This window comes from Leptonychotes weddellii, chromosome 9 (assembly GCF_054177405.1).
Source record: "Leptonychotes weddellii isolate Sample4059 chromosome 9, ASM5417740v2, whole genome shotgun sequence".
NCBI classification, from domain to species: domain Eukaryota; kingdom Metazoa; phylum Chordata; class Mammalia; order Carnivora; family Phocidae; genus Leptonychotes; species Leptonychotes weddellii.
In genome coordinates, this window is record NC_138377.1 from 123,344,064 (window position 1) to 123,350,708 (window position 6,645).

At 39.2% G+C, this 6,645-nt stretch overlaps 1 pseudogene; it reads left to right on the forward strand.

Annotated features, from left to right (window-relative positions):
* LOC115943585 (large ribosomal subunit protein eL43 pseudogene) overlaps positions 1–161 on the forward strand; it is a 926-nt pseudogene extending 765 nt beyond the window's left edge.
* The last annotated feature ends 6,484 nt before the right edge of the window (positions 162–6,645 follow it).

The window sequence follows — 6,645 nt, forward strand, 5'->3', positions numbered from 1 at the left end:
GGGGGGGCAGTGGATGGAAAATGGCCAAGAGGAGACATCAAGACAGGGGCATTCTTGCTCAGTGAACTCAGGATTCTTGCTGAAGGCAAGCCAAGATGCTCAAATACGGATATGGGTATGGAGATATGGAACTTGATCAGATATGGAGAGTAACAAGATAAAGGGTGAGGGTATTCTCACTAAACTAACTTAGCAGGATTCTTGCTGAGACTGAGTTAGGCAGACCAAAATAGCACTGGGGCCAAGGTTGAGGCCCAGTTGAGAAGAACAATCAGAAGAAAGCTCTGACTAAAGTTTGGTCAGGGGCAGTCTTTGTCAGCATTAAAGAATAAATAATACAGGCAAGACTTGAGGGACTAGGGTCCTTAAGAGAAGCAAGGGAAACACCTGAGATTGACTCCTGCTTTTTCCCTGAGGACATTTTCTCATTCGTCGCTTGTTTCTCAACCAGAAACAACTCAGGTGACAGTATGAAATTGCCAAAATAGCTGGGCAAAGTCCTGGAAAGAAGGGAACTACAGAGAAGTAGGTGAACCCCCAAATCTTCCTACAAATTAGCTTCATGCTACTGGATAGTTTCTAAGTGGCACATGAGCAAAGAGAAACACCAGCATCAGGAGGCTAGGAGAGATCTAGAGACTTCACACACGCTGCACATCTCTGAGGACACTGAGCTTTTAGTTTAGGTCCCACCAAGATGGAGGAGCCTTAGTAAACACAAGGGACTTTTGGTTGAGATACCAAAGGGTCATGCCTTAGAAGTAGGGTTACACACTGGTAGTAAGAAAAAAATTAGCTATAACCAATCTTTGACAGGTTCAAGGTGCTCTGTACAGCTGCCATAAGGAGACTAAATCATATTCATCAAGATATATCATCCAGAAACGCAACATTTTTTTCTTCTACAATGCTGTCAGGGAAAAAATAAAAACTATGAGGCATGGTAAAAAGGCAGGAGAGACAGAGAAAGACCAAGAATAGACAAGAGAATCAGATCTATGGATGGTTCAGATATTGGATTTATCAGACAAAGACTTTAAAACAACCATGCTTGATATGATGAGGAAAATAGAAGAAAGATGGAGAAATTCACCAGAGACTCAGAATCCGTGAAAAGGGGACAAATGGAGGCTCTTAACCTGAAAAAATACTATGAACAAATTAATACCTAAATAATTTGTGGTTTTTTTTCCGTTAAGATTTTATTTATTTATTTGAGAGAGAGAATGAGATAGAGAGATCATGAGGGTCAGAGGGAGAAGCAGACTCCCTGCTGAGCAGCGAGCCCGATGCGGGACTCGATCCCGGGACTCCAGGATCACGACCCAAGCCGAAGGCAGTCGCTCAATCAACTGAGCCACCCAGGCGCCCCAATAATTTGTGTTTAATAGCAAATTAGAGCAGAGCAGATGATTACTATAACTAGAACACAAGTCAGTAGATGTCCAAATTGAAACACAGTTAGGAAAAAGGGCAGAAAATACAGAAAAGAATACATGTCTGTTAATCATATGAGAAAGGACTAACAGATGTATAATGCAGTACTAGAAGGGGAACAGAGAATGAGGTCGAACGGCATGTGAATAAACAAGAGCTGGACATTTCCCAGAGCAAGGGTCCCAAGGAAACCAGGTAGAACTGCGTGACCCTTTTGGACGTAGCCTGGAAGTCATGCAAGGTCATATCCACTGCATTCCATTAGTTACAAATGAGTCACTAAGGCCTGTCCAGATTCCAGGGGGGTGGGGAGGACTGTGCCCTACCTCTTGATACAGGAGCATCAAAGAATTTGTGGATGGGTTTTAAGACCACCACACTATGAAAGCTCTAGCTGTTGAACTCCTGTTGAACTCCCAACAAAAACTAAGACTTATGCCCACCCGAAGAAAGTATGGGAGTGTGCATAGCAGCTTTACTCATAATAAATGGCCAGGTGATTCTCAATAGTAGAACGGATAAATGGTGGTGGTATATTCATACGATGAGCAAAAAAGAACAAACCTTCATCCTGAAACAATATGGATTAATTTCATAACCTACTGAGCTGAAGAAGCCAGACACAAAAATACATCACGATTCTGTTTATGTGAAACTTCACGATAGGCAAAACTAAGACGTGATGCTAGGGGTCAGAATAGCAATTACTTTCCACTGGGTGGTTGACTGGGAGGGTGCATGAGGGAAACTTCTGGGGTAACAGAAACTTTCTTGATCTAGAACTGGTAGTAGTTCCACAGGTGTTATTCAGGGTATATATTACTGTGTAGGAAAACAGCCCCAAACCCAGCAGTTTGAAACAATTAGTTGTTTTCTCATGAATCTGCAATGTGGGCAGGGCTTGACAGGGAATGCTCATGTCTGCTTCACCCAGAATCATCTGGGGTGGCTTGACTAGGGGCTAGAAGATCCCTTTCCAAGGCTCACGCCTGTAGCTGCCAAATTGGTGCTGGCTGTTGGCTGGGAGCTCAGTTGGAGTTGAGGACCCAGAACCTTGGTTTCTCTCCACATGAGCCTCTCCATGTGACTGGGCTTCCTCACAGCATGGCAGGTCCAAGGGCACATGGTGGCCTGAGAGAGAGCGAGAGCAAGAGAGAGAGCACCAGGAAGAGGTTCTATCTCCTTCTATGAGCTAGCCTTGACAGTCACACAGCATATCACCTCCACACTGAGGTGGTCACAAAGCCCTGCCCAGGTTCAAAAGGAAGGGACATAGATTCTACTCTTGATGGGGGAGTGGCCAGCCACATGGCACTGGAGATCTTGTTAGGTCATCTTTAGCAAATAGGGTGGGCGATAAGTATTCCCATATGCAAACTTATTTTAGCTTTCTACTTGGGACTTGTGTCCTTTACTATATGTAAGTTGTACCTCCATAGGAAAGTAAAATGTGAAAAACCTGTAAAAGAATATATAGAGATCAAGGTAAAGACTGACAATTCTTGCCTCTCTTTCTTGTGCAGCCACTCAGCAGGGGTCACTACCCGTCATTATCTGTTTGATATGTACACTTTTAAACTTTTTCTCGTGTACCAAGAACATTGTCTATCTGTCTACCTATCTATCTAAACACATATACCCGTAAATACAATAAAAAAAAATAGAAACGGTATCATACTATACATATTGTTTCTGAAACTTGATTTTTTTTTTCACTTAATAGATTGTGGAAATCCTCCCGGGCTAAGCAGTTTGGGAACAGAATGCCTTCAAATGTTCAAAGAGTAGATGCTAAATAAACTATCGAGAGCTTAGATGATGGATTCCAAATTCATATTATGAAGTTAACTCTGACACTAAAACCTGACTAAGAAAGCCCACAGAAAGGAAACGATAAGTAGGGCACCTGGGTGGCTCAGTTGGTTAAGCGACTGCCTTCGGCCCAGGTCATGATCCTGGAGTCCCGGGATCGAGTCCCGCATCAGGCTCCCTGCTCAGCAGGGAGTCTGCTTCTCCCTCTGACCCTCCCCCCTCTCATGCTCTCTCTCTATATCTCATTCTCTCTCAAATAAATAAATAAAATCTTTAAAAAAAAAAAAAGGAAACGATAAGTAGACAAATAGACATCAACCAAACACACATATGAATATAATATGGAAACCTCAAATACAGTAACAGCAAATCACATTTGGCACTAATGAAGAGCATAATTAACCACAACTAAGTGAAATTTATTCAAATAATTCAAAGCTAGTTCAATAGAAAGAGATGGTACTGGTAATTATTACCTCCAATATGGACATCTTGACCCAAGTATATTCTTTGACACAATAGTTTCCCTCTTGGATATTTATCTGATTTAAATATACTCACATCTTGGTGAAATGCCGTAAGTACATGGATATCATGACAGTTTTATTTGTAAAAAAGGAGATTGCAATTTTCATCTTTTTGGGTGGCTCAGTCAGTTGAGTGTCCATCTCCTCATTTCAGCTCAGGTCATGATCTCACGGTCGTGAGATCCAGCCCCACATCGGGCTCCATGCTCAGTGGGGAGTCTGCTTCTCCCTCTCCCTCTGCTCCTCCCCCTGCTCATTCTCTCTCTCTCTCAAATAGATAAATAAATCTTTAAAAAAAGAGAGAGAGAAAACTGGCTAAATTACAGTACATTCCTATGATGGAGCACTATACAGCCATGAAAAAGAAATGAGGCAGTATGGTATGTACTGATAGGGAAGCACTCCAAGTTACATTGTCCAGTGAAAAACAAAGATTAAAAAAAATAAATTAAAATGAGCTACAGGGGCGCCTGGGTGGCTCAGTCAGTTAAGCGTCTGCCTTCGGCTCAGGTCATGATCCCAGGGTGCTGGGATCGAGCCCCAAGTCGGGCTCCCTGCTCAGTGGGGAGTCTGCTTCTCCCTCTCCCCCTGCTCCTCCCTCTGCTCATACTCTCTCTCTCTCTCAAATAAATAAAATCTTTAAAATAAATAAAACTAAATTAAATAAGCTACACAGCTGAAATAATGCAAAATTTAATAGGGCATTAGAGTGTGTAGCAATACTCCTATGTGATAATGTATTATTCAATTGTTGACATTGACCTCTCTCTGTCCCAGTTTCCTTGTCTGTAAATTTATTATGACATCATTATAAAAGCTCTATCATAATATCATAGACACAGGTTTTATGGGTCTGAAGTTCATACAAGAATAATGCAAAATCAAATAGAAATTTAGAGTATATGGATCTTCGTTGCACCAAATCTTTCAAATTTTTGTTTGAAATTACTAGAAAAATTAGAAGAAACTATAACGAGGAGACAATCATAACAAAGCATCCATTTTTAAAAAGCTGAAAAATATCACAAACAGCACAAACCCAGAAAATAACATTATCTTTTTTAATCAGATAACTGCCTGAAACATTTCTATAATACTTTCCCCACTGCAGTTTTGGCTTCATACTCTTTGATTGTCTCTTCACATGAAAATGATTTTAGTATGTCATTTTCTAGAAAAAAAATAGAAAATTTTTTGTGTTTTTCCCCCCATATACATATGGGATAAAAAAAAAAAATCTATCATTGGCTGCTTAGCAAACAGAACTTGTTGATGAAAATATGCACATTTTCAGGATTATTGTGAAATCTGGGAAACCATATTAACCCTCTGTGATGTTTCTTTTCTGTATAAGCTGTAACCGACCCTTAAACAGGATGGCAACAGAGTTGCACCCCACAAACACAGGCATTCCAATAAGTGTTATTTTGTGTGATTCCTGTTTCAAAAGAGTATGATTATCTATAAGTGCAATAAATGAATTATCAAGACTATCCCTGACAAGAGAGGACTACTGTTTTGACCAGGTGTTCATAACCAAATTTTACACTTTGATGGACTAGAAAAATATTCCACACACCAGCTTCTGTTGCCATATATTTTTAACCTTGTTTTCCTCCACTATCCATATACTTCTAGAGCTGAGTCCCAGAGGGATCCATTTATATTGTAATAGCCCTACGTTGGGTGTAGAGATTACTTAAAAATAAAATCTTAAAAAAAAAAACCAAAACAGAAAAAGAGTTCTGGCCCTGTATTTTTGTGTCGTGATGCCGGGTAAGTTGGCATAACAGGCAGGAGGAGTATTCATGGAGGCTATTTCTATAAGGGGCATTGAGCAAAAGTGATTGGTAACCATACGAGGAAATCCTACTAAACCTAATTGAATGTACTCCTGACTCAGCTTCTCCTTAATGCCAGAGGCCATTCCAGTGCCTCCCAGGGATATAGGGGAATTGTGATGAAAGATTTGTCAGAAACAGCAGTCTTAACCAATTGCCATTGCACTATCCTACTCTTCAAATTTTAAAAAAATACAACATTGTGAATATCTTGCTAGAACCCCTTCCAGGGTCTTGGAGGAGGTTTGTACAATTGAAGCTCCCTGAAGCTTAAGCTTCATTAGTTTCATGATAAATCTGCCTCTGCATAGACTTGATGTGATAGTTAACTGAATTAATATATGGGAAACAGAACAGCCTGGCAAGAAGGTAAGTGATCAACAAATATTATCTATTATACATTACTGGTACAGAAATAAACAGACAAATACAGCAGACTAAGAAGTCCAGAAACAGGCCCAAATATATATATATATATATTTCTATATATAATATAGATTATATTTCATTTGTACATGAAAATATATACCTGAAAGAATAAATCTATATATAAAAGATGACAATAACAAAGAAGAAAAAGAACAACAAGACATAAAAGAACCAAAATAAAGTGCAAGTGAAATGATTGGGTTTTGAGGTGGGGAATGCCTTTCTAAACAGAACACCAAAGACTAAATCCATAAAACAAAAATACCGACAGATTTGACTACATAAAAATGTTAAAGTTCTGTTCATCTACAAATAAAGCATAATATTCTTAGAAGTAAAAAAACAAACCAGGAAAAATGATTGTATAATTTATGATTTTATGAAAAGGGACGTATCCTTTACATATAAAGAGCCCTTACAAATCAATAAGACAAATACCACCCATCTCCTTTTTTTAACAAAGGACATGAACATGAAATGCATAGAACTGTAACCTTTTTTTTTTTTTAAGATTTTAATTATTTATTTTAAATAATTAAAATTCCACCAGAAGCTGGTGTGTGGAATATTTTTCTAGTCCATCAAAGTGTAAAATTTGG